Here is a 26,700-nt window from a genome sequence, read left to right as displayed (position 1 = left end):
ATAGTGTATATAGAATATATAGTGAGTTGACAGAGACAATCCCAATCCATAAAAGACATGACAAACTGAAGCTGAAACTGAAACACTGTGGTTCTGTTTATCTTTCAAATGTTCATTGTGGTCAGTTTCAGATGCTGCAGCTCTTTCATAATTCATAGTTTGAGTTCTTGTTTGTTCAGTATTAATTGTCAGCCTTGTAAATCCAAGCTGGACTGACTGTATATATCCTGACCAAGGAAAATAAAATCCTCACTTTGTGCAGTAATCTACACCTGGCTTTTCTGCCTCCGTCCATAATAATACACATTATATAGACTAAATGTCATCTAAAATTAACGTTTATTTGCAACATAGTATAGCAAACTATTACATGACCAAAAATAAATAATTTTAGCAAAAAAAAAAAAAAAAAAAAAAAAAAAAGTCTACAACACAAACACACATTAGACAGTTTAATGGCACAGAAACCACAGCTACAGGTTTGCAGAGAACTGGATAAAACTGATGTGTTGGGGTTAGAACATGTTCTGAATGTACTTTCAATAATCCATTACTTACTATAACATCATAATACTCTGTAATTGGTCTGAATTTGAAGGATGGATTCGATGTGTGATGATCCTGTGTAGTTCAGTAAACATTTGTTACTATTTGTTTATGACTTTACAACATTAAACCCAAGTCACGTTAACTTGATACAGGTTCCCTCAGGCCGCAACCACCTCGTTCTGAAGAACAGTCCACCAACTTATTTGCATGATTTTCTTTTGACTGGTGCCTGCCAGAGGACAACAACTGACAAATAAGATGGTACTCAGACTGTAAAAGCCTGGTTAGTAACAGATCCTACTTCTGCTGCAAAGCAAGGACGTTGTTTTTTTCAAATATACAGTCACGGAGAAGCTTGTTTTCTTCAATTTCTTGTTCATTTTAATGCCCCAACCTATTTTTGTTCATATAAAAATGGTCTACCAAGGCAAAAACAGCAGTTGTTTCTTGTGATTTCAATTCAGTGTTTATTTTGTACTATAATAAACTCTTAATGCAACTCGATTTCTGCCCGATCTCCGACTTTAACCTTGACTCTGTGTGACTGTTACTCGACAAAGCTACACTACATACAGTTGTGGAAAAAATTATTAAACCACCCTTGTTTTCTTCAATTTCTTGTTCATTTTAATGCCTGGTACAAGTAAAGGTACATTTGTTTGGACAAATATAATGATAACAACAAAAATAGCTCATAACAGTTTAATTTCAGAGCTGATATCTATCCATTTTCCATGGTTTTCTTGATCATAACCAAAATCACTTCAGTTCTTACATCAATATCTATGGCATTGTACTGACAAAAACAGTGCTTTTAAGCATTCCATGTTTTCTTTTCTGTCTGTTTTAGTCACATGATACACACAGGAGTTAGTACTTGATTGCATAACCATTGTTTCTGATGACTTTTGATTGTCTAATAATTTTTTCTGCAACTGTATACACCTGCCCTCTTAATTTAATGTCAGCAAAATAAAATAAAAAAAAAGTAAAATATTACAATGACTTTACCAGGTTTGTTTTTGATGACTTTTGATGGTCTAATATTTTTTTCTGTGACTGTATGCTAGAAACATTTACAATGTCATTATGTGGTTTTTACCCTCAGCCCTCCGGGGTATTGTTATCAGTTCATCATCTGTATGTCTGTCTGTATGTGCAAAAACGTTGGCATGCACTGAAGGCAGAGAGTTTTTAAGCGTGGGCATGTTACGTTTAATTTAGTGTGCATTGATAAACAGAATTAACACAGTGAGAATGAATCAACTCAATGTCCACATTTATACTCTTGAGTCTGAATCATAAATTTATCCCATCTCTTTCCACCTGCTGGTATCACTACTGAAACAACCACCTTATTCTACATCTTTCACGCGTCAATTTTTTTTTCTTTTTTGTTATCTTTTTAAGTACACACTATTTATTCAGAGCTGCTGACACACTTTTGTCATGACCCACCTGAAGTTCTGTTGTGATAGCATGTGTTGGATCGACACTTTATGTTTGCCTTTAATTTGTCTGTATATGATGAAATGGATAATAAATAATATACAGTTGCAGAGTTTCTGCCAGTATCAGCAAATCTAATTTAATGTTTTTTAATGCCCTTTTAATGCCACTTTAAACAAATTTAATACGCATGTACAACTGCAGATGCAGTTTTATGTATAGTTTTATAACAGTTTACCGTCGACAGGCTTTAACCAGGTTCTGAATAGTTCCTCCTCCAATCACTTCTGCTGAAACTTGCATTGTCCCATTTTTCAGACATTTGCTAATTATAGGAGCTATTTGTCTGTTTAGTTTTTTGTTTAGAGTTAATTTATTTTTTTGTTTACTAATTTAGTATTTTTTTTGCTAATTGTTTATTTTGATTTGTTTGTTTTTTGTTTAATATTTAGAATATATTTTTTGATTTTCATGGTTATTGCTTTCATTCTTTAGTATTTAACACTGTTTGTTTTGTGTTTTCTTATTGGTTTAGACCGTGGGCACCTGGGTATAAATCAGTGGCGGCTGCTCATCTTTCAGAGAGGTGAAACTCATTTTCAGCTTACATCAAAAAAAGTCAAGTTATTTAAACATAAATTCGGCCCTCATTCCTTTTTAAGAAAATGGTCAGTGACCTTATCATACCAAGTAAACAAGAAAACGTTGAAATTATGTTAAATTGAAACAAGGAAGTACAATGAGTGTGTTTTATTTACAGTGCAAGAAATGAACAAGTAATTTCGTAGTGGTTTCTCTCTCGATTTCACAGCAGAATGTGCGACGGTATTAAACTGAACTGTGTCAGTGAAGGAGGAGATCTCAAAATAGCTGTCAATCAAACGGGATTCAGCCTTTCGACTGATCCTCCAATCAGCGTGTGGAAGCCTGGCGTTCAGCCCGGCCGAGCTCCGCCCACAGCTCCATTCACCCCCAGAGACGCCAGGTGTCCGGGGGCGGGACAACATCGTGGCATTTATCCAATTACCGTCCAGTTTTGAGGCAATGAAAAAAACTGTTCCACTCAGTCCCATTGAAGTGCATGGACGCTGAGCATCTACGGGCAAATGCACTGAGCAGAGATCGAATGAGAAAACAGCGCAACGGGGAATGTACTGCATGAGAAGTGAACAACATTGAGTCCGTTGATTTGTGATAAAGCTGATTCTGAACGAACTCGCCTGTGAGATGAACGTGTTCTAACACATTTGTAGTCAATGAAATGTCAACACAACCGTACATATTTGACCATTTAATTTTCGTAATTTTAAGAGAAGCCGGGCTTCCCTTGCAGTCTATGAGAAATCGCCACTGGTATAAATAGGCAGCACCAAGTTAGACCAGCATGCACCTGGGTGGGCCTATGTTTTTTTTACCAGGCAACCAGATAACCAGTCATTGACAGACAGACAGACAGACAGACAGACAGACAGACAGACAGACAGACAGACAGACAGACAGACAGACAGACAGACAGACAGACAGACAGACAGACAGACAGACAGACAGACAGACAGACAGACAGACAGACAGACAGACAGACAGACAGACAGACAGACAGACAGACAGACAGACAGACAGACAGACAGACAGACAGACAGACAGACAGACAGACAGACAGACAGACAGACAGACAGACAGACAGACAGACAGACAGACAGACAGACAGACAGACAGACAGACAGACAGACAGACAGACAGACAGACAGACAGACAGACAGACAGACAGACAGACAGACAGACAGACAGACAGACAGACAGACAGACAGACAGACAGACAGACAGACAGACAGACAGACAGACAGACAGAAGACAGACAGACAGACAGACAGACAGACAGACAGACAGACAGACAGACAGACAGACAGACAGACAGACAGACAGACAGACAGACAGACAGACAGACAGACAGACAGACAGACAGACAGACAGACAGACAGACAGACAGACAGACAGACAGACAGACAGACAGACAGACAGACAGACAGACAGACAGACAGACAGACAGACAGACAGACAGACAGACAGACAGACAGACAGACAGACAGACAGACAGACAGACAGACAGACAGACAGACAGACAGACAGACAGACAGACAGACAGACAGACAGACAGACAGACAGACAGACAGACAGACAGACAGACAGACAGACAGACAGACAGACAGACAGACAGACAGACAGACAGACAGACAGACAGACAGACAGACAGACAGACAGACAGACAGACAGACAGACAGACAGACAGACAGACAGACAGACAGACAGACAGACAGACAGACAGACAGACAGACAGACAGACAGACAGACAGACAGACAGACAGACAGACAGACAGACAGACAGACAGACAGACAGACAGACAGACAGACAGACAGACAGACAGACAGACAGACAGACAGACAGACAGACAGACAGACAGACAGACAGACAGACAGACAGACAGACAGACAGACAGACAGACAGACAGACAGACAGACAGACAGACAGACAGACAGACAGACAGACAGACAGACAGACAGACAGACAGACAGACAGACAGACAGACAGACAGACAGACAGACAGACAGACAGACAGACAGACAGACAGACAGACAGACAGACAGACAGACAGACAGACAGACAGACAGACAGACAGACAGACAGACAGACAGACAGACAGACAGACAGACAGACAGACAGACAGACAGACAGACAGACAGACAGACAGACAGACAGACAGACAGACAGACAGACAGACAGACAGACAGACAGACAGACAGACAGACAGACAGACAGACAGACAGACAGACAGACAGACAGACAGACAGACAGACAGACAGACAGACAGACAGACAGACAGACAGACAGACAGACAGACAGACAGACAGACAGACAGACAGACAGACAGACAGACAGACAGACAGACAGACAGGATGAACAGGATGAACAGGAGAGACAGTACAAAAGGCCTTGGATGTTGTTTGTCTGCAAAATCCTGAAAATAAACGACTTGAAATACATCTGTAGTATAGATGTATTTTTGACTGTGTAAACCACAAACCTATGGTGCATCTAGTGGTTATTTGAGTTATGTTAAAGTCTTAAGTTCAGTCACCTTTAAGTTGATTTAATTTTGATGACAAATAACCGCTACAACAGTAAAAAACCTGCCCTCGGACCCAAAGGAGGATTCAAGTGAAGAAATTACATGTGGATCATTGATGATTAGGGATGGGAGGATTATCCGATACACATCGATATGCCAACACATGCATGCACGATCTGAGTGCACCGGTAGAGAAGCTGCGAGTGAATGAAAAGTTTTGAATGATATCGCGATGCATCGGTTATTGAATGTTTGTAAAGATAAAATTTGATCCGTTCAATAGAATATATTTTTACTTGCATTTAAAAGTGTTACTATTTATTTGGGCAAAGTTTTTCTTCCTTCAGACCCATGTTAACATGCGCCGCGGATTCGTGGATGTGTACACTGCACACTAACAGTCTGAGCTCCGTGGATGGAATATGGTACAAGCGCCGCGGATGACTACTGTAATGTCTGTATGTGAATGTGACAGACATAGAAAGAAGGTGACGACATGTGGTTTATGAACGTGTACTTCTTACCATATCAACTGTACTGAATACTGCCGTACATACTGGAGATACTCCCTTAAACAGTGTCATACATATCCAACAGCGCATCCCAGAATACCTTGCGCAGGTGTCTCTTAAAGTGACAGAACCTTTTTCTGTTTTACCTACATTACAAATACATTACATTACAAATTGATTTGGCGAGGGAGCAAGAAGTCGAGTGTTAGAAACATACAGAGAAACGACTTTGGAAACAAAGTCCTAACTTTTTCACTGACTGAACGTGAGGCACCTGTTCTGAAATTGAACTAAAGCCACTTTGTAAAAAGTCATGGTCTTATTTGATAAATAAATAATCAGCTCATTCAATTGCACTGCGTTATTTTTTGAAAAGTAGACAGTATATCTACTCATGATACTAATGATCACATTCATAAAATGATATACCTTAAACCTTCTTTACACAGGGGTGGCGATCATTGAGAGATCATTGAGCGATGAAAAAATGGCCAGATCTCTCAACGATCTGTCAGTGAGCGCCCAGCGATCACCAAGATCTCTCAATGATCTTCCAGTTTTCTCCACGGTCGCCTCAAAGTTTTGACTCGGTCCAAAACAGTCTCTCAACGACAGAAGCGATGGAAGCGATCTCTCAGCAAATGTCCAAGGTGCTCTCAAGGAGCATTCAACAATCTCACCGATCTCCCAATGATCCCTCAGCAATCTTTCAATGAACGCCAAATTTTTCCGCCTCGAAGGTAGAGATGGCTGAGAAATCAATGAGGGAATGGGTATGACTATCTTGATGACCCCCCCACCACCACCACCACTACTACCTGATCCGACTGACCAGACAATTTGAAGTAGAGGCCAAAGGCACAACGGGCACACAAGGATCACACAAGGATGGCTTTTTCGAGGCTAAGGAGATCGTTGAGAGATCGGACCACTTTCTTATCGCTCAGTGGTCACCCAACAATCTCTGTGCAATGTAAAGGGGCCCTTAGAGTTTTAACTCTAAAAAAGCCTAATGATCTTTTTTGTTAATAGGTAATTGCTTTGATATAACTCACAATGAGGTCTTGAAAGTACTGCTGTGTGTTTTTCTGAGGTTGATAAATGATAATATAGACTTTTGGCATGAAATACCAGACCAGAAAGGAGTAGAGGCTGCAGAGCACTGCCAGAGCATTCAGAGTCTGGATGTGTTTTCCGCTGTAAACAAAGAAGATGGTGGCAAAAACGACCCAGGTGAGAATCAGCAGGAGCAGACAGAAGGTTATCGATTTGGCCTCGTTGTAGTTTTTAGGAAGGTCTTTGCCCATGTAGGAGAAAATAAAGCAAAGTAAGCACAACAATGAAAGAAACAGAAGAGAAACGGAGGACATCTTTAGACTCACATCACAGACAAGCACGAGTTTATCAAAGTACCAGGATGTTATACTGTAAGCCTTTGGAGGTGCAAAAGAATACACAAAAACAACTAGAAGTAACTGAATAAGAAATACCGCTGTAATGAACAACCATTGTCCATTATATTTGACCCACAAACTATGGATTCCAAGGTATTTGGCGGCTATTTTGAAGATGAAAACAATCTGAAAAGATCGCACAACAAAACAAGCCACGCAGACGGTGTAAAACAGAAGAAACGGCACATACCTCAAGACACAAAAAGAATCAGTTGGCTCACCAAAATAGAAGAACACACTAATGCTACACAGAATGAGGCAGGTTAAAATGAGGAAACACATCGGCCCTCCGGCTGATTTGACAACTGGTGTGTTGTAGTTGATGGCAAAGAGCACAGACACAGCTACTGTGAATCCAACGAAGGCCCAGGTCCCAATCATGACGAATATAGCTGCTGTTTCTGTGAACTGGACGTACTCCTCAACTCGACGATTACATGATGTACTTCCTTTTAAAGACCATTCTGTCTTGTCGTTACATTCGATGCAAAGGTATGGATCCGCTGTAATACGCGCACACACACACACACACACACACACACACACACATAGAAAGGTGGTGAAAAATAATAACGATTAGGGGTGGGAATCTTTTACTATCTCACGATTTGATTCAATTCCAATTTTTGGGGCTACAATTTAATTCAAAATTGATTTTCAATTCAAAATGATTTGACTCATAATAATTTCTGCTTCAATCTATAGGTGTGCAAAGGATCTTCATGATCTACTCCAGTCTGATTTGCAAGACAGAATGGCAAATGCAGACATTAAAATATCTTTTTCATATTTATTAAGTTTTAAACATTTATCCATGCTTGGCAGGGAGTTTGGTGAGGCACAGCAGTGTGTCTTGGTTTTCCACTGGTGGCTGACTCTGCACCATGTCCTTAAACTCTGGGTGATGCAGCTGACAGACTGATCTCATGAAATCCTGTTGAATGGGACGCAAGTTTATTGCATTTGGTGTGCTATACGTAAGCATTTTCATCCTTACGTGTCTTGCTTAACGCCATTTGATGGTGATGGCATGTCAGTGCGCTAGCCGCTAATTGTTAATGGCGCTGAGTGCTAACCCTAACTGCTAATCGTGCTAACCCCTAATCGCTAACCGTTAACCCTACCTCCTCCATTAGTTTCCTTTTAGTTTTGGTGCTTACCAAACCAGTTCCAGAACCGGCTGCATGATGACGTCAGGACGTCCTGCGCACAAAACGGAGGCAGACTAGCAGCGGATTTGTTTTATTTTTTTAAATGGATTTTGGGACATTTTAAATCGATTCTGAGTCATAGTAAATGAGAATTGCGATTTGTATGCGAACCAATTTTTAGGCACACCCCGAGTAACCATTTATAGCTTTAGATAAAGTTTTGAATCCTTTTTGCACAAAACAAGGTGTCTGTGGTTCCTTAACCCATAAAGACCCAGTGCTACTTTTGTGTCTCTTTCCAAATTCATTTTCATCTATATGTAGCCTTTCTTAAGTGAATTATTACCATTTATCATAATATTATCCTCTGTATTTTGGATTTTTTTTGTCATTGAAAATCAGGTATTTTTCTGAGAGATACATTTCAGGGGTATCATTCCAAAAAAAGAGAATTTGACAAAAAGGGACTTTTTCAGTCAAATCTATCATTAACAGAACATAAACCCAGTGTGTCCATCCACTGTCACTGATCCAACTCCATGGTTTTTACTGGTGAATCAATGTTGTAGAAGATGACAGTGTTTCCATGTTCACTATGGAGCCTCATAGAACAGCTAACTAGCACTTATGACAAAAGGTTTTCTGTCTTAGGAACCAAGAATTTGTAACATTTTCTTACTTTTGGAAAAATATTGTTTGTTATTAGCAAAATTTACTTAAAATACAAAAAACTAATTAGTTACCATGAAGGAAAATGGTTCTTGACTTTTTTTTTAATATTCAATTTTTAAATGATAGATAACCTTAGAAATTAAATGTGCTAAATCTTAAATTCTTTAACCCTGGTGTTTGGGTCTGTGGGACCTGTTTAAATTTTTTACTAAATGAAAAATGATGAGTAATTATTTTTTTAATGATTTTTTTCCTCTCATATCTTGATTATATTACATTGTATTAAAAAAAAACCAACCTAAAAACGAGTAGCACTTTAATTCATAAATGCGATCTAGCAAAGGCAAAAGGTAAATATTAAACATAAATGCTTTTTATGTTGCTTGTGATTGGGATGAAGTAAACATCTGTTGAGTATTTTAACATAAAATTGTTTGATTATGTTGAGTTAAAACCACAAAAGCAGCAGGACCACCACACCCACAAACACTGACTGAATAACAAAAATCTGACCACACAAGGGTTTAACAGATTAAATGGGGGAAAAATGACAAAAGTGCTAGGAAACTGATTTTTGTTTCAGTGTATATGATAATGTCTTATTACATACACAGTATATATATTGGTTTATGTACATTTATACAATAGATTTATAAATATTCCAAACAACACAAAAACATTCCTTTTTTCTCATTAATTCTCACAATTTCATATTTTGACCCTTGACTGTATTTTGGAAACTACAGCCAACCAGCATTTTTGACTTAATATTTTCTGTATTAGTGATTGAAACCTGGTAAAGTTTCACTCCTCCTTTTTCTGGAGGCATTTGACTTGCAAACCAGAGTTATTACTGTTGCATTATGGGGTGTGTTGTCATCTGGGAAGAAACTCTTTGTTTGGGTGGAATCTGCAACTTCTGTCACTAAATATCTCACACAGAATATTCAGCCACTGCCAAACAGGAATATAAAAATAGTCTGGTTGAGCTGGTTTTACTGGTTTTCTAATTTACCTGTGGTGTTGACATACGTTCCCTCTGGACAGATTTCACATTTGAAACAGCATTTATGGGGCCCATCTGTTTTTTTTTTGTATCCTTCATCACACGGTATAGAACACAGTGAAGAAGGCACCTGTGAAAGAAAACCATCCATTAGAAAATCAAATTCAAGAAAGATAAAACAGTGGAGAGTTGAGGCAGAAATAGAAACTTTATTTGTAGGTTATTATGAAATAATCCTGAAAATACCAGTAACGAACCAGCACCTCTTTATTTCTTGCCTTTCAACTTTCCTAAACGCAAAGATGACTTAAGATACTCAGTATTAGACTTGGGAAGACAAGTGAAAAAGAAAAAGTAAAAGTCTTGATTTACTGCCACATTCTTTTAAATAAGCAAAAAAAAATACTTACAGGTTTATTTTCATACCACTGGATTTTGCTGTCGTTGATGAAGAAGTCGAACAGTGGATCAAATTTATAAAAGCCAACTTCCTCTGCATCACCATTTTGGTTCCAGAAAACAATAGAGTAATATCCAGATATGGGGTCTCCGTTGTCATCAAACTGAATACTGTGGTTTAAAAGGGTGAAGTTGGACTTCTTCAGTTCTTCCAATATCTGATGCAGACACAATATTCAGATTAGCATCATTTACTTGTTCACAGGATCAGGATCAACTTTATTGTCTCATATAGGAAATTTGTATTGAAAAACAGTGCTATTCACACGGACACAAACAATAACAAAACACAGTCACAAAACCCTAAAGGAGTGATATTTAGCTTTTTTATATGGAATAATGCATTTTAAAACATTTCCCTGTGGTCTACATAAACTGTAAACACTAAGCTTAGGTCTGAATAAGATAATTTTCACCTGTTCCATTGGCAGATTTTTTTTTTGTTTTTGCTTGAATTAAGCAAGAAAAAAAAAATCTTGAGTTCAGAAAAAAAATCTGCCAATGGAACAAGTGAAGATTATCCTGGTAAGATTTTTTGAAATAAGATTTTCAAGATCTATTGTCTAAAAATAGGTTCTTATTTTTCACTGACATATATGTGTGTATGTATATATATATATATATATATATATATATATATATATATATATATATATATAATTACATTATATATATTTTATATAGATGGAGTTACAGAAATGCTTTTTTTTTTTTTTTTGTACTATTTTTTGTATGTTTTAGTTCTTATTAATGTCTTTTTTTTTTTTTTTAATGGTAACATCAGCCTGCCCAGGGACTGCAGGTGGAAATTGGCACTCGTGCCACAACCTGGCACACTACATCTCTCCTTTTTAAAGTTAATGTATCTTGTGCGTTCTCCCTGTCTAAATACAAATAATAATAATAATAATAATAATAATAATAATAATAATAATAATAATAATAAAAAAATGACGAGGAAGGTTTTGATTTTTGCAGTGTTCAAGCACTGCATTATAAAAAGCATGCTTGACCTTAGAGCTTGTACAGAACAGTCTGAACCTATGAAGAAAATGCAGTCTTTGAGCCAGTTTTGCACACAGAAAGTTCACATGTTCATCCCATTTCAGAGATATATCCATGAAGATGCCCAGGTACTGATGTGAACTAACCTGCTCTATAATAGTACTGTTGCCCATTACCACTGGGTTGTGTACAACCACATGCCCCTGTTCGTTGTTAAAAATATTCTAATGAGGAACGGAGCTTCCTTTTTAGTCCACTGCTCCGTTTACATCAGGGGTCTCAAACTCATTTTCTTTCAGGGGCCACATTCAGCCCAATTTGATCCCAAGTGGGCCAGACCAGTAAAATAATAGCATCATAACCTATAAATAATGACAACTCCAAATTTTTGTCTTTGTCTTAGTGAAAAAAACCTCCATTAAATTATGAAAATACTTACTGTTATAAACTATCCAAACAAATGAGATGTGAATTACCTAAAAAAAGTGTCATTTCTTAAGAAAAATAAGTGCAATTTTAACAATATTATGCCTCTACTTATCATTTCTACATGTGCATCATGGATCGGATCTATAAAGACACTAAACACTTAGTAACAGGCAGAAAATTGTTAAAATTGTGCTTAATTTTCTTTAGACATTTCAGGTTGTTCATATTTGTTCAGGTTATTCAGATTTTATTGTTACAGTATAGTTTGTAAATGTAAATATTTTCATAATTTATGTTATTTTTTGCACTAAAACAAAGACAAAAATTTGAAGTGGTCATTATTTATAGGCACAGTGTAATATTTTTTTCATATCAAACCAAGAAGAAAATATGGAGTCATTATTTTTTGTAGGTTATTATGGTATTATTTTACTTGAGATCATATCAATCTGTATGTGGAACCTGAACTAAAATGAGTTCGACAGCCTTGACAGTGGAATTTACACTTTGCAAATTCATCCCATGGGCCGGATTGGAAGTTTTGGCAGGCCGCATTTGGCCCCCGGGCCGTATGTTTGAGACCCCTGGTTTACATTTTCTTTGGATTCAGACTCCAGTTTCACAAAGTCTTAAATCAGCCGCTTACTCACCACATGTGGGTACGGTGTAATATTTCGATTACATTCGCCACTTCCACACTGCAGCGTGTTGTGCAGGGCGTGAGCAATGGCGTAAATGGCCGAATAAACCGCAAAAGAGAAAGATGACTCCGCATTGGTGATGTTTTCTGGTCTCAGGCCGCTGCAGTTGCAAACCTGATTACAAAGCTTCTGTTGTTCCTCATTGTTGTTGTCACTTTGGCCTTTTGACGAATAGATAAAGTCCTTAAAACCAGGTATGGTTATTTTTGGTTCAGAAACCCCGAGTACAGTTCCTATATTTTTGATTCCTTTCTCCTTGGGAAGCCTCTTATTTAAGGCCCAGGTTTCCACTGCTATCCACACCTTGTTTGTGACGTTCTGTTCTATTGCTGACATGATGAGGTCCTCAGCCGTCCATTCAGGAGCAAAAACAATAATGATATTTATCTGCTGCGTCTCTAACTGTTTGAAGATGGGGGTGTAATTTGTTTTTTCATCCAGCCCTCTGGTATATGCCAGGCAGATGTCTGTACCTTCAATCATCTCTATGAACACATCCCGGCCGTCGTTTCCATAATCATTGTCAATGTTAAGGAAAGCAACCCATCGCCAGTTAAAGTGCACTAACATCTTATATATACTCTCTATGACGTCTTTATTGGGGTGCATCATTCGTAGTAAAGAAGGGAAATTCTGTTTTCTTGAAAACATAGAACTAGATGCTCCATAACTGACCTGTGAATAGAGATGATTAGATTTTTAGATTAGATTTAGTAATTTATTGTGAACATGAAATGAAATTTAACATACATGCGAACAAGCAAAACATAAATAATACTACAAATATCAACAATCATAACAATCTTAGACAGAAGAACAGCACATTTACATGCTCGAAAAAAGGGGTGGGAAGAAATGCAATTTATTTAATCCCACCCCCTCTCCATAAAATATTATTAATAATATATATCTCCCGCTTCCTTTTACTCTTTTATATTTATATATCTATTCTATGGAAGTGATTAGCTACCATAATCTAAATTAAAATGCATTTGAAGAAATGCTTTTTCATTTTAAGAATATGGCAGCATTATTTGAGTCATAAATAAAATTATTAATAAATTATCCAATCTGCATTCTTACATCAATATCTATGGTATTGTACTGCCAAAAACAGTGCTTTTAGGCATTCCTTGTTTTCTTTTCTGTCTGTTTTAGTCACATGATACACACAGGAGTTAGTACTTGATTGCATAACAATTGTTTTTGATGACTTTTGATGGTCTCATCATTTTTTCCACGATTGTAGATGGGAGTACAGAGACATAAATTCAACTTCCAGATTTCGGTTTGGGGAAGAACATCAAAGAGATCAGAGATGTCTCACACCTGTGGCCTTAAATTTTACACAACAAAAGAACCTGATGAGCAATTGTATTGTAATGTGCAGACACTGGGCTGGATCTACTGCGATCCCAATTTGCGTGTAGTAATTTGCTTGTGCAATCTAGAATTTTGTGTGTGGGGTGTGACCATGGTTTGTGGGTGATTTACCAAGATTGCTTGTGCAAATTACAACAGGTGCAAAGTCTTGGAGACTGCCCTATTTAAATTTGGGTTTTGCGTGCGCTACTGGAGACAATACGCAGTAAAAACTGCTCTGGGATACAGCAGCATTAATGGGAACAGTGCACTGAATGATCCAGAAGCACGGAAATGTGACGTTGGAGGAGTTTTGACATAGACGTAGAGTTTTGACTCATTCATTCATCCATTCATTTTTCATTTTAAAGGTGTGTGTGTGTGTGTGTGGGGGGGGGGCACATAATTTTGTCACACTGTAGTCGAATGTCGGTGCGTATTTTTAATCACAATCATCAGGAGTGGAAAAGACTCCCATAAAGTATGTGTGTGTGTGTGTGTGTGGGAGGGGGTGCATATATCTCAATTATTTTTTCTTCTTTCCCTCCAAAAATGTTCACACGAGGGTGAAAAATGCATTCTCTGCATTTCGTTTCATCATTTCTTTGTCTCCTAACCGCAACCACGTGTATGCAATTATGCATCCAAACCATTTGCACCTCCTTTTGAGACGTATTAAATATAGACGTAGTTTCTATGAGCAAAATGGCTTTTGGGTTCGATAAATCACTTTGCGTGTGCTAAATTCATATATTTACATTTTCTACCCCCACCACACGCACAGCTGCATGTAAACGCCTCAAATTGCATATTAATTGTGGCAAATATACTAACTGGATGCAGACGTGCTATTTTGCACCTTTGAAAGACAAAACCCTTATTGCGCACTGTTAGTAAATCAGTTTGTACATTTTTTTGCGTGTGCAATGAGTTTGCACAGGTTTTAATAAATGCAAACCTTTGATAGATCCGGCCAACTGTGTTGAGGTAGATCTGTAGCTCTAAGACTAACATTCCTTTTTAATAAAACCCATTCTCCCATTAATTCTCATATTTCCACATTTTGGCCTAAGACTGTATCTTAGAAACTACAACCAACCAGGACTTTTGAATTAATTTTTCCTTGTTAGTGACTCAAATTTGGTAAAGTTTAACTACTTTTATTCTGGATCATTTTACTTGTAGAGCAGAGTAGTTCAAGGTCTCTGAAACGAGTGATATTTTGCTTTTTTTTTTTAAATGGAATTATGCATTTTAAAACATTTTCTTGTGATCTACATAAACTGTAAATGCTATGCTTGGGTCTGAATTCTTCATTACTTAAACTCCGCAGGTCCATCAAATTAAGCAGGAATTAAAACAGGTTGTAAAAAAGATTGAACAGGTTGGAAAGAATAACCTTTACTTTAAATTTGAAGATGGATTTTTTTAGTGCAGCACTGGGAGGGATGGATGAGATATGTGAAGCCTTTGAGATCTGAGTTTGCTGAGATGACTGCATGAATATGAACCCAAAATCCTCTAAAGGAAATTTGTTTTTGTGTTTTTATTTATCTTTATTTATACATTGATTATTTACTTTAAGATCCTGTATGCCAAGACAGTGATGAGCAGCTGTAAATGTTTTTTTGTTTTTTTGTTTTTTTACGCCCACTCTCTGGATGTGTATAGTTTGTGTATTTGTCTGATTTTTCAATGTGTGAAAAAAATCAAAAATTTTTTTCAATAAAAAGAGAATAAAAATTAATAAATGAATAAAACAGGTTGTAGAAATCCACTCAATTTTTGCCAAAATGAATATAAAGATAGCTTTGCAGCACCTGGAGGGTTCAACTTCAAACTTTATGAACTATTAGGGTCCAAATACTCAAATAAATGAACCAAAGCCTAATAAAAGTGGGTTTAGCTAAATATGACCCCTTTAAATGAAAAGATGTTTTTTATATTTCTAAAACAAACCCAAAAAAACAAATTTACCATGGGAATGAGATCCATCATGAATAGCGGTGACACGGCCCGTGTCTCTGGACTTGTAAAAGGACCAACCACTGCTATCACTTCGGACATTCTGGACAGATTGTCGTAAGGTCGGATTGAGCTGTTGACTGAGATGAGGCTGAAAATACCTGGGAAACTGTGCGAGTCAGAGCAGTGGTCAAATATGTCGTAGCCAAGAGAAACATTTGGCAGGAGGTCGGTGGAGTTATTGATTTCCTCTACTACGAATCTCATCACCTGAAACCTCCGATAACTCGACAGCAGAAATTCTTGGCTGTGAATAAAAAAAGGACAGTAAAAGTGTATTTTTGTCATTTCTAGTCCAAATATCTCATCACATTTAAAATAAGACAAAATCACCTAAAGAGCAACTTTTCAGTGAAAAATAAGAACCTTTTTTTAGACGAGATCTTGAAAATCTTATTTCAAGAAATCTTACCAAGAGAATTTTCACTTGTTCCACCGGCAGATTTTTTTTGCTTAATTCAAGATTTTTTTGCTTAATTCAAGCAAAAAAATCTGCCAATGGAACAAGTGAATAAATGCATACAGAAATAGATAAAGGACAAGCAGAAATGTTAAAAAGATCAATCAATGATGCTTTACATATTGAGTTGGTCGAAACCAGACTCTAAGCCAATTTACAGAAACCCAACAGAATCCTCCAGGAGCAAACCCGTGTGATTGGTGACAGTGGCGAGGAAAAACTTCCTTTTAACAGCAGAAACCTGGAGCAGACCCAGACTCCTCGAGGATGGCCGTCTCCCTTGACCAGTTAGGGTTGAAGAGAGAATAAAGGAGGAGAAAAACGAGAGAGCGATAGAGAGAGACTGGGGGAGAGGGGGAGAAGGGGGGAAGTAGGGGGGAGACACAAGACAAGCAGAAATAAATAGGCTTGTAAAAATAGAGGAAGTAAATGCAAAAGGAGGTATATTTACTTCTTCAGTATTCCCCCTTTTGCATTTTCTTCCTCTATTTATTTCTGCTCTGCCTGTTTATTTCTGCTTATCCTTTTTCGATTTCTGTATGCATTTATACCTCATTAGGCAAATGAGGGGGGTGGTCTTTAAAGGCGTGTCGTCATGTCAGCTCTTCTCCTGTTGGTTAATTTCTATTCGGGGGGCTGTTCTGTCAGTGCTGAATAGACCAAGGAGTACCTGGTCCTTGTGGTCTCGGTAGAGGGACACGAAGGTGTGTTATCTAAAAACCAGCAGGATTACTGCTGCAGAAATCCCACAGTCACTGAGGACTTGACTGTTTGGTGTGGATACAGGAACTGAGAGAGTGTTTGGGTTCACTTCACGGACCGACCTCTTGGACCACATAACATGGGTGATCCAGATGCAGTTTTATTGGAATCGGGATTCATGTGGTTCACATTAGATCAGTGATCCAGATTAGACTACTGCAAACTGAACCAAGACTGACGAGACCCAACGGATCGGGCTGGGTTTGGACAAAAAGGAGTCCTGTTGTGGTTCGGTCCCTTAATTTGCAGTGAACATTTGATGTTTTAAAAAATACTTATCAGATGAGCTAACATAGACCTACTTCATTTCACGGTGTTAATTGCTTTTAAAATACATTTAAAACATAGAGCCGTCTTCGGTTCTGTTTCTGTAGTGGTAGTGTGATGGAATCATTTCATTCAGGTTCTGTTCACAGACCACAAATGTGTAAACCAGTACATTTAATGACAATCTATAACACAAATATGGGAACCACTGGATTTAACTGATCGGGTTCGGACACCAACATTGAAGTGTGGGTTGAGTTTGGACAGAAATTGAGAGACAACGGGGGTATATGACGGCACAGGGGCTGTGGCTTCAAGCCACAGTTCATAATTGTATGTAGCTAGTACCAGTGCCTCTGAACGGCACTCCTAAGTTTTCATCCAAACCCAGCCCGACCCGTCGGGTCCCGTTGGTCTTGGTTCGGTTTGCAGTGCTCTAATCTGGATCACAGATTGAATGTAAACCACATGAATCCCCTGATTCCAATATAACTGCATCTGGATCACCCATGTTACGTGGTCCAAGAGGTCGGTAAGTGAAGCGAACCCAAACACTCTCAGTTCCTGTATCCACACCAAACAGTCAAGTCCTCAGTGACTGTGGGATTTCTGCAGCAGTAAACCTGCTGGTTTTCAAACAACACAGCTTCATGTCCCCTTATCGACATCACGAGCACCAGGTATTTCCTGCTTTATTCAGCACTGATAAGCACAGCAGCCAAATACACATTGACCAATAGGAGAAGAGCTGACTTAAGGACATGCCTTTAAAGACCGCCCCCCTCATTTGCCTAATGAGGCATAAATGCATAAAGAAAAAGAAGAAGCAGAAATAAATAGGCAAAGCAGAAATAGAGGAAGAAAATGCAAAAGAGGGAATACTGAAGAGGTAAATATGACTATGAATAAAAAAAAAATGCCAATAAATTTATAAGATGTCAGATGAAATAAATATAGAAATAAATAAGAAAAGAGATAAAGAAAATGTAAATAAAAAGCCATGCAGAACTAAATAGGTGAAGCAGAAATAAATAGAGGAAGAAAATGCAAAAGCGGAATACAGACGAAAATGTAAATACAAAGCAAGGCAGAAATAAATAGGTGACAGAAATAAAGAAAATGCAGAAGTGGAATACTGACGAAAATGTAAATAGAAAGCAAAGCAGAAATAAATAGGTGACGCAGAAATAAATAGAGGAAGAAAATGCAAAAGGGGAATACTGAAGAGGTAAATATGACTATGAATAAAAAAATGACAAATTAATAAGATGTCAGTTGAAAATAAAATATAGAAATAAACAAGAAAAGACATAAAGTAAATGTAAATAGAAAGCAACACAGAAATAAAAAAATAAATAAGGAAATAAAAATTAAATAAGGAAAAATATAAATAAGGACAAAATAGATAAATAAATGGTACGGAAATGAACTTATCAAGCCATTTTTATATTTCTGTATGTATTTTTCAATATGGCAGGTTCAGTCCTCCATAATTTTGACCCTAAAACACGCAGTAAAACAAAACCACTGAAGAAAAGGAACAGGAGTACATACTCACAGCAGCTTTTATGACACTGAATCAGATGCAAATTTACAGCAGTAGGTTTACCTAGAATACTGTCTAAGGGGTTAAAGGTTAACTCCAAGTTTCAGGCGAATCAATGCTAAAAAATGTAACCTATTCATCATTATTTGCTGTTTTTTTGTTGTACTCACCTGGAGCATTCAATAGCTTCTGGTCTCCCATAAGGAACAGGGTTACCATCATGATGAACATTAAAAAGTCCTCCCACCATATAGTCTCCTTTCAGATGGAACTCAGAGGGTGGGATGGTGCATCCCGTCACTGTTTGCAAAAGAGACTCCAGCAGACACAGGAGCGCCAGTAAACATTTCATTTTTGTTGTTGATGTCAACCAAAATCTAAAGTAAAAAGCTTTTGTCTGTAAAATCTGAAAAGACACATGAGAGCAAGAGCCCAGACATCCTTCCTTACAGCCTGAATTGTCGCAAATGCATCTACAGCTGGATGGAAATACAAATTAATGGAATGATGGAATTACAAATGAATATGCAAAACCGCTCCCTAATCACATGACAAGGGGTGCAGTGCCATGGTGGATGGCAAAAGCGACAAACCAAACAAACGAATGAGCGACGGATTATGGCCACCAGCACTGAAAATAATGTTTTGGAGTTGTCCTGCAACGTGACTAACCTTACTGGATGGCACAATGAACGCTATTTGGAGAAGCTAGCGATAGCAGGGCTAGCTACCGACCCATACCTTCTCCTTCCTGATGTGTTTACAGATCTAGCAAAATCCTCCAGTCTACCGGAGTTTAATGCACACGATCTGTACTATTCTGTTCTAAACGGAGCGTCCCCATACACAAGTGCTGATCTAAAAGCATACAAAAGTTTGGATGATACCAGTTCTTAGTCTCAGGTTAGATTACAGAGTCGCTGTACTGCGCTCACGACAGAGGAATGTATCTCATAATGGTAAAGGAAAGATACAGCTAACGTTAGCTAGCTAGCTGTGTATGTTTTTAACATGTTTCCCACAGCATGCCATCAAAACTCAAATAGACTGTAACCAAAAGCAGCTCTAATGAACTAACATTGTGTAATAATGTCAGTGGCTGTCATAAGTAGCCTACAGTATTAGCTCTGGTGTTGAAATGGCTGCCTTTCGACTATCTACACACAGTAATATGTACAGTTCCACCACTATAACATATGGCACAGCATAATGACAATAACAGTATTTCATATACCATAGTGTACCTGGTTAAAAAAATAAAAATAAAAAAATAAAAAAAATAAATAAATAAATAAAAAGGCCACTACAACAGAGCTAATATTGAAGGCTACTTATGACAGCCACTGGAACATAGTGGCTCATAATAGTTAACCCAGTCTAGCCACCTAGCTAGCATTTAGTGGAGCTAATGTGCTATGGACACAAACAGAGCCTGCTCTGTCTGTAATATCAGGTCCATCATATCCAGGCTCTGTCTGTAACCCAGCTGAAAGCATGGGTGTCTGTGAAGAAGGATGGAACTGTTGTGTGCGACCACTGTACACGTAAAGCAGGGTTAAAAAAACGAACAAAAATGAGCACGTTCAGATCAAATTCGATATTAGCCAGTTTGCCGTCCGGTGGGCAGTCCGGCACTTCATGTCCTTGGTGCGAACAGAACGTGACGTAACGTGCAAAGGGTCAATACACACTGTAAAAAATCTAGTTAAGATAATGGAAACAAAGTAACATGTAGATTTTTAACTACACATACCTGTCCAACTTGAATATAATTTAATATACACACTTACATTTCACTATTAAATTAGTTCAAACATTTGACAAAATTTTAGATAAGTACCTCTTTATTCAGGTTTTTAATTTACTGAAGCTTTAGGTTAACATTTACTTCAACATTTTCATTCATTTTAAACAGTTTCCAAGCAATTTCAATCTCCTCCATAATATTAAGTGTTTGCTGCCACATTGTGTTTCATTTATTTGTGAATTTACTCTCCACTGTCACAAAAATAAAAAATACTTTACATTAAATAGACAGCAAAAATAAAGTGCTTAAAAATATTTTTAAAAATGTGTATAAATGAATGTAATACACTGAAATGTAATTCCAAATTGAAATTCATTTTCTTTTCTTAAACCTATACTGATCAGAGTATGAATAAAATCTTACATTTATCAAATAGTTGAAACAATTGAGGTCAAATATAACATTTTCTTAATGTTTGATAATTAAAGTCTATATTAGTGTGGTTTTTCCTATTGTAATTGCCTAGTGTTTAATAAATACATTATTTAAACACTTAAGTTGACTAAATATTCGTTAAATCTTACATTTTGATTTTTTGACGGTCAATTTAGCCGAGCTCTTTCATAATTCATAGTTTGAGTTATTGTTTGTTCAGTATTAATTGTCAGCCTTGTAAATCCAAGCTAGACTCACTGTACATATCCTGACCAAGAAAAATAAAATCCTCACTTTGTGCAGTAATCTACACCTGGCTTTTCTGCCTCCGTCCATAATAATATACATTATATAGACGAAATGTCATCTAAAATTAACGTTTATTTGCGACATAGCATAGCAAAATATAACATGATCGAAATCAAATTAATTTTCGCAAAAAAAAAAAAAGTCTCTGTTTTGAATGTCTGGGGTCACCAGAAATTTGTGATGTTAAAATGGGGTCATGAGTAAAAAAGGTTGGAAACCACTGTTATAGAGGAAGATACAACACAAACACACATTAGACAGTTTAATGGCACAGAAACCACAGCTACAGGTTTGCAGAGAACTGGATAAAACTGATGTGTTAGAGGTAGAACATGTTCTGAATGTACTTTCAATAATCCAGTACTTACTGTAACATCATAATACTCTGTAATTGGTCTGAATTTGAAGGATGGATTCTATGTGTGATGATCCTGTGTAGTTCAGTAAACATTTGTTACTATTTGTTTATGACTTTACAACATTAAACCCAAGTCACGTTAACTTGATAAAGGTTCCCTCAGGCCGCAACCACCTCGTTCTGAGGAACAGTCCGCCACCTTATTTGCATGATTTTCTTTTCACTGGCGCCTGCCTGATGACGACTGACCAATAAGATGGTACTCAGACTGTAAAAGCCTGGTTAGTAACAGATCCTACTTCTGCTTCAAAGCAAGGACATTGTTTTTTCAAATATACAGTCACGGAAAAGCTTGTTTTCCTCAATTTCTTGTTCATTTTAATGCCCCAACCTATTTTTGTTCATATAAAAATGGTCTACCAAGGCAAAAACGGCAGCTGTCTCTTAAGGTTTTAACTCAGTGTTTATTTTGTACTATGATAAACTTAGTGCAACTCGAATTCTGCCCGATCTCCGACTTTAACTTTGACTCTGTGTGACTGTTACTCGACAAAGCTACACTACATACAGTTGTGAAAAAAATTATTAGACCACCTTTGTTTTCTTCAATTTCTTGTTCATTTTAATGCCTGGTACAAGTAAAGGTACATTTGTTTGGACAAATATAATGATAACAACAAAAATAGCTCATAACAGTTTAATTTCAGAGCTTATATATACCCATTTTCCATGGTTTTCTTGATCATAATCAAAATCGCTTCAGTTCTTACATCACTATCTATGGCATTGTACTGACAAAAACAGTGCTTTTAGGCATTCCATGTTTTCTTTTCTGTCTGTTTTAGTCACATGATACACACAGGAGTTAGTACTTGATTGCATAATCATTGTTTTTGATGAGTTTTGATTGTCTAATAATTTTTTCCGCAACTGTATACACCTGCCCCCTTAATTTAATGTCAGCAAAACAAACAAAAAAAAGTAAAATATTACAATGGCTTTACCAGGTTTGTTTTTGATGACTTTTGATGGTCTAATAATTTTTTCTGTGACTGTATGCTAGAAACATTTACAGTGTCATTATGTGGTTTTTACCCGCAGCCCTCCAGGGTATTGTCATTGGTTCATTATCTGTATGTCCGTCTGTATGTGCAAAAACGTTGGCGTGCACTGAAGGGAAAGAGTTTTTAAGTGCGGGCATGTTATGTTTAGTTTGGTGTTGCTTTTACTTTGTATGACTGCATTGATAAACAGAATTAACACAGTGAAAATGAATCCCATCACTTTTCACCTGCTGGTATCACTAATGAAACAACCACCTTATTCTGCATCTTTCACATGTTAAATATTTATTTATTTATTTTTAATATTTTTAACTACACACTATTTATTCAGAGTTGCTGACACACTTTTGTCATGACCCACCTGAAGTTCTGTTGTGATAGCATGTGTTGGATCGACACTTTATGTTTGCCTTTAATTTATCTGTATATAATGAAATGGATAAATAATATACAGTTGCAGAGTTTCTGCCAGTATCAGCAAATCTAATTTAAATGTTTTTAATGCCCTTTTAATGCCACTTTAAACAAATTTAATGCCCATATCCAACTGCAGATACAGTTTTATATATAGTTTTATAACAGTTTACCGTCGACAGGCTTTAACCAGGTTCTGAATAGTTCCTCCTCCAATCACCCATTTTTCAGACATTTGCTAATTGTAGGAGCTATTTGTCTGTTTAGTTTTTTGTTTAAAGTTAACTTTTTTGTTTACTAATTTAGTTTTTTTTTTTTTTTGCTAATTGTTTATTTTGATTTGTTTGTTTTTTGTTTGTTTAATATTTCGAATATATATATTTTTTATTTTCATGGTTATTGCTTTCATTCTTTCGTATTTAGCACCTTTTGTTTTGTGTTTTCTTATTGGTTTAGACTGTGGGTACCTGGGTATAAATAGGCAGCACCAAGTTCGACCAGCATGCACCTGGGTAGGCCTATGGTTTTTTACCAGACAACCAGATAACCAGTCATTCACAGACAGACAGACAGGATGAGCAGGAGAGACAGCACAAAAGGCTTTGGTTGTTGTTTGCCTGCAAAATCCTAAAAATAAACGACTTGAAATATATCTATGGTATAGATATTGTATTTTTGACTGCGTAAACCACAAACCCATGGTGCATCTAGTGGTTATTTGAGTTATGTTAGAGTCTTAATTTCAGTCACCTTTAAATTGATTTAATTTTGATGACAATTAGCCACTACAACAGTAAAAAACCTGTCCTTGGACCTAAAGGCGGACTCAAGTGAAGACATTACATGTGGATCATTGATGATGCATGCACAGATTGCAGCATAAAGATTGTTTGATTCATCGCCTTTGTTCTTTGGATGCTGCCAGTAGAAGAGTTGCCTTGCCCACTACACACAGACACTTACCTTCCTCTTCGATGACAGTGATATGTAACACAAATGCTAATGCTGTAAAGGAAAACGGCCAAACGACTGGAGTTTGTTGATAGCAATCCGTGTTGCAAATGAAGCGGAGATTAATAAAAGGCTGGATTAATGAGTAGTACGTTTACTAGTGGATTTACCACGCAGCAAAGTGAGTAAAAATCAAATGGGTGTTGGATTACGATTGTTTCTGCTGCACAGTGCTTCCCTTTTTGTCTGTGGACCTTGTATTAAAAACATCAATGAGCTGTTTACAGTGTTTAAAATAAACAAACAAACAAACGCAAAAATGTCTGGAGTTTCAACATCTTAATCAGTCCCAGTTTCCACCAAACAAAGTCTTAAATTCACACCCAAAGGCCTGAGCTTTCACATAAAAACATGCCAAGAAAAAAGGAGTGCAAAATGCAAACAAGCAAAATGACTATTGGAGGATTTGAGCATTTTAATGCAATCAAATGACAAAACCAATTGTGTGAAATCCCTTCTCGCCACATTCATTCAATGTTATCAAAGCGCAAATGTTCTGCACAATGATTTCACAAAATTGTCGTCACCCCCAGATGAACTTAAAAGACAAAATAAATATTTTGCAAATAAAATGACTACTTTCTGTGGATTTTCTGATCATGTCAAATGCTGGTTATGTGACGTAAATCATCCTTATGTGCTGCCAAGCACAAACAATAATGAGGATCAAAATGTTGATGATATAAATCCAGAGGACAGTGTCTCAAATGTATTCATAGGGTTTGGAATCTTAGTTGTAAGGCCAATACGATATGCATCTCGATACAGCATCTCCGATCCAATATATTAAAGATACAGGTGTGGCATGTCACAAGGCGATGCAATACAATTCACAACCAAATCATGATACAGAGCGATTAAAGACATTCTGATTCAACACATTCATTCTGGTAAAAAAAAAAATATATGCAGCACAATTGAATGAGCTGATTATTTATTTATCAAATAAGACCATGACTTTTCCCAAAGTGTCTTTAGTTCAGTTTCAGAACACGTGCCTCTCATTCAGTCAGGTGAAAAAGTTAGGACTTTTTTTCCAAAGTCGTTTCTCTGCATGTTTCTAACACTCAACTTCTTGCTCCCTCACTGAATCCATTTGTAATGTATTGTATTTGTAATGTAGGTAAAACAGGAAAAGGTTTTGTCACTTTAAGAGACACCTGTGCAAGGTATTCGGGGATGCGCTGTTAGATATGTATGTGACTGTTTAAGGAAGTATCTGTGGTATGTACTGCAGTATTCAGTACAGCTGATCTAGTTAAAGTACCCGTTCATAAACTACATGTGGTCACCTCCTTCTATGTCTGTCACATTTACATACAGACATTACAGTATTCATCCGCAGCACTCGTGCCCAGTGCATGGGCGGAACTCAGACTGTCGTGTGCAGTGTACACATCCGTGAATCTGTGGCGCACGTTAACATGGGTCTGAAAGAAAAAAAAACTTTATTCGAATAAAGAGAAAGACTTTTAAATGCAAGTAAAAATATATTCAATTGAATGGATCGATTTTTATTGATACAAACATTCAATAAAAGATGCTTTGTGATATCATTCCAAACTTTTCATTCACTTGCAGTTTCTCCACCGGTGCACTCAGATCGTGCACGTACATGTCAGCATATCGATACGTATTGATTAATCCTCCCATCCCTGTGTGATGGTGTGAGGTACACCTCACACCATTAAAGTGGCAAGTGAATGCACATGCTGCCCATCTGCTTCAAGGAGTGATATGATGCGCAGTGCTCTTATTTATTTGAGATACTGCCACCTGCCTATCTGCTATATTTTTGTGCTGAACAACACACAGATACACTGATTGTACATCTTTATTGAAAACTTTTTACTATTGTTTAACATGTGAATTAGCGGAAGAAAAAAAAAACAGCAAATAACCCAATTGAAGGAACCTAAATGGAGTTTATTGATTAAAAAATCACTTCATAAGCATACAGTGATTTCCATAAATGTGTCACAGTTCTCTACAGAGTTGATATTTTACTGCATCTGTAAATGTATTTATATTTTACATCTACAATAATGCACTCAGCTTTTCTGAATACTTGCACATACATGGCATTTCATTACACACACATATATAGTTATAGTATATAAGTAATATAGTAGTTATAGATGAGGTGATTATTGTTATACTTCATTTGCTTTGGCCACTCATGCCATGTTTCCACTACATGGAACTGCCTCGACTCCACTCTGGTACCAGATACTATTCCTGGAGACCGTTTCCATTACAGGATACTACTGACTTTAGAGTACCTGGTCGTCATAGTGAAGGTAGAAATGGTCGAGAGATCAATGAGGGAATGGGTATGACTATCTTGATGACCCCACCACCACCACCACCACCACCACTATTACTACCTGATCAGACTGACCAGACAATTTGAAGTAGGGGCCAAAGG

General features: G+C 37.2%; 1 pseudogene; it reads right to left on the bottom strand.

Moving 5' to 3' along the window:
* Positions 1 to 7,168: 7,168 nt before the first annotated feature.
* Positions 7,169 to 19,286, bottom strand: LOC115422115 (taste receptor type 1 member 2-like; annotated as a pseudogene).
* Between the last annotated feature and the right edge of the window lie 7,414 nt (positions 19,287 to 26,700).

Source organism: Sphaeramia orbicularis, chromosome 7, assembly GCF_902148855.1.
Source record: "Sphaeramia orbicularis chromosome 7, fSphaOr1.1, whole genome shotgun sequence".
NCBI lineage: Eukaryota > Metazoa > Chordata > Actinopteri > Kurtiformes > Apogonidae > Sphaeramia > Sphaeramia orbicularis.
The sequence above is the reverse complement of the archived record's forward strand: the minus strand, read 5'-3'. Positions and strand labels throughout refer to the sequence as shown.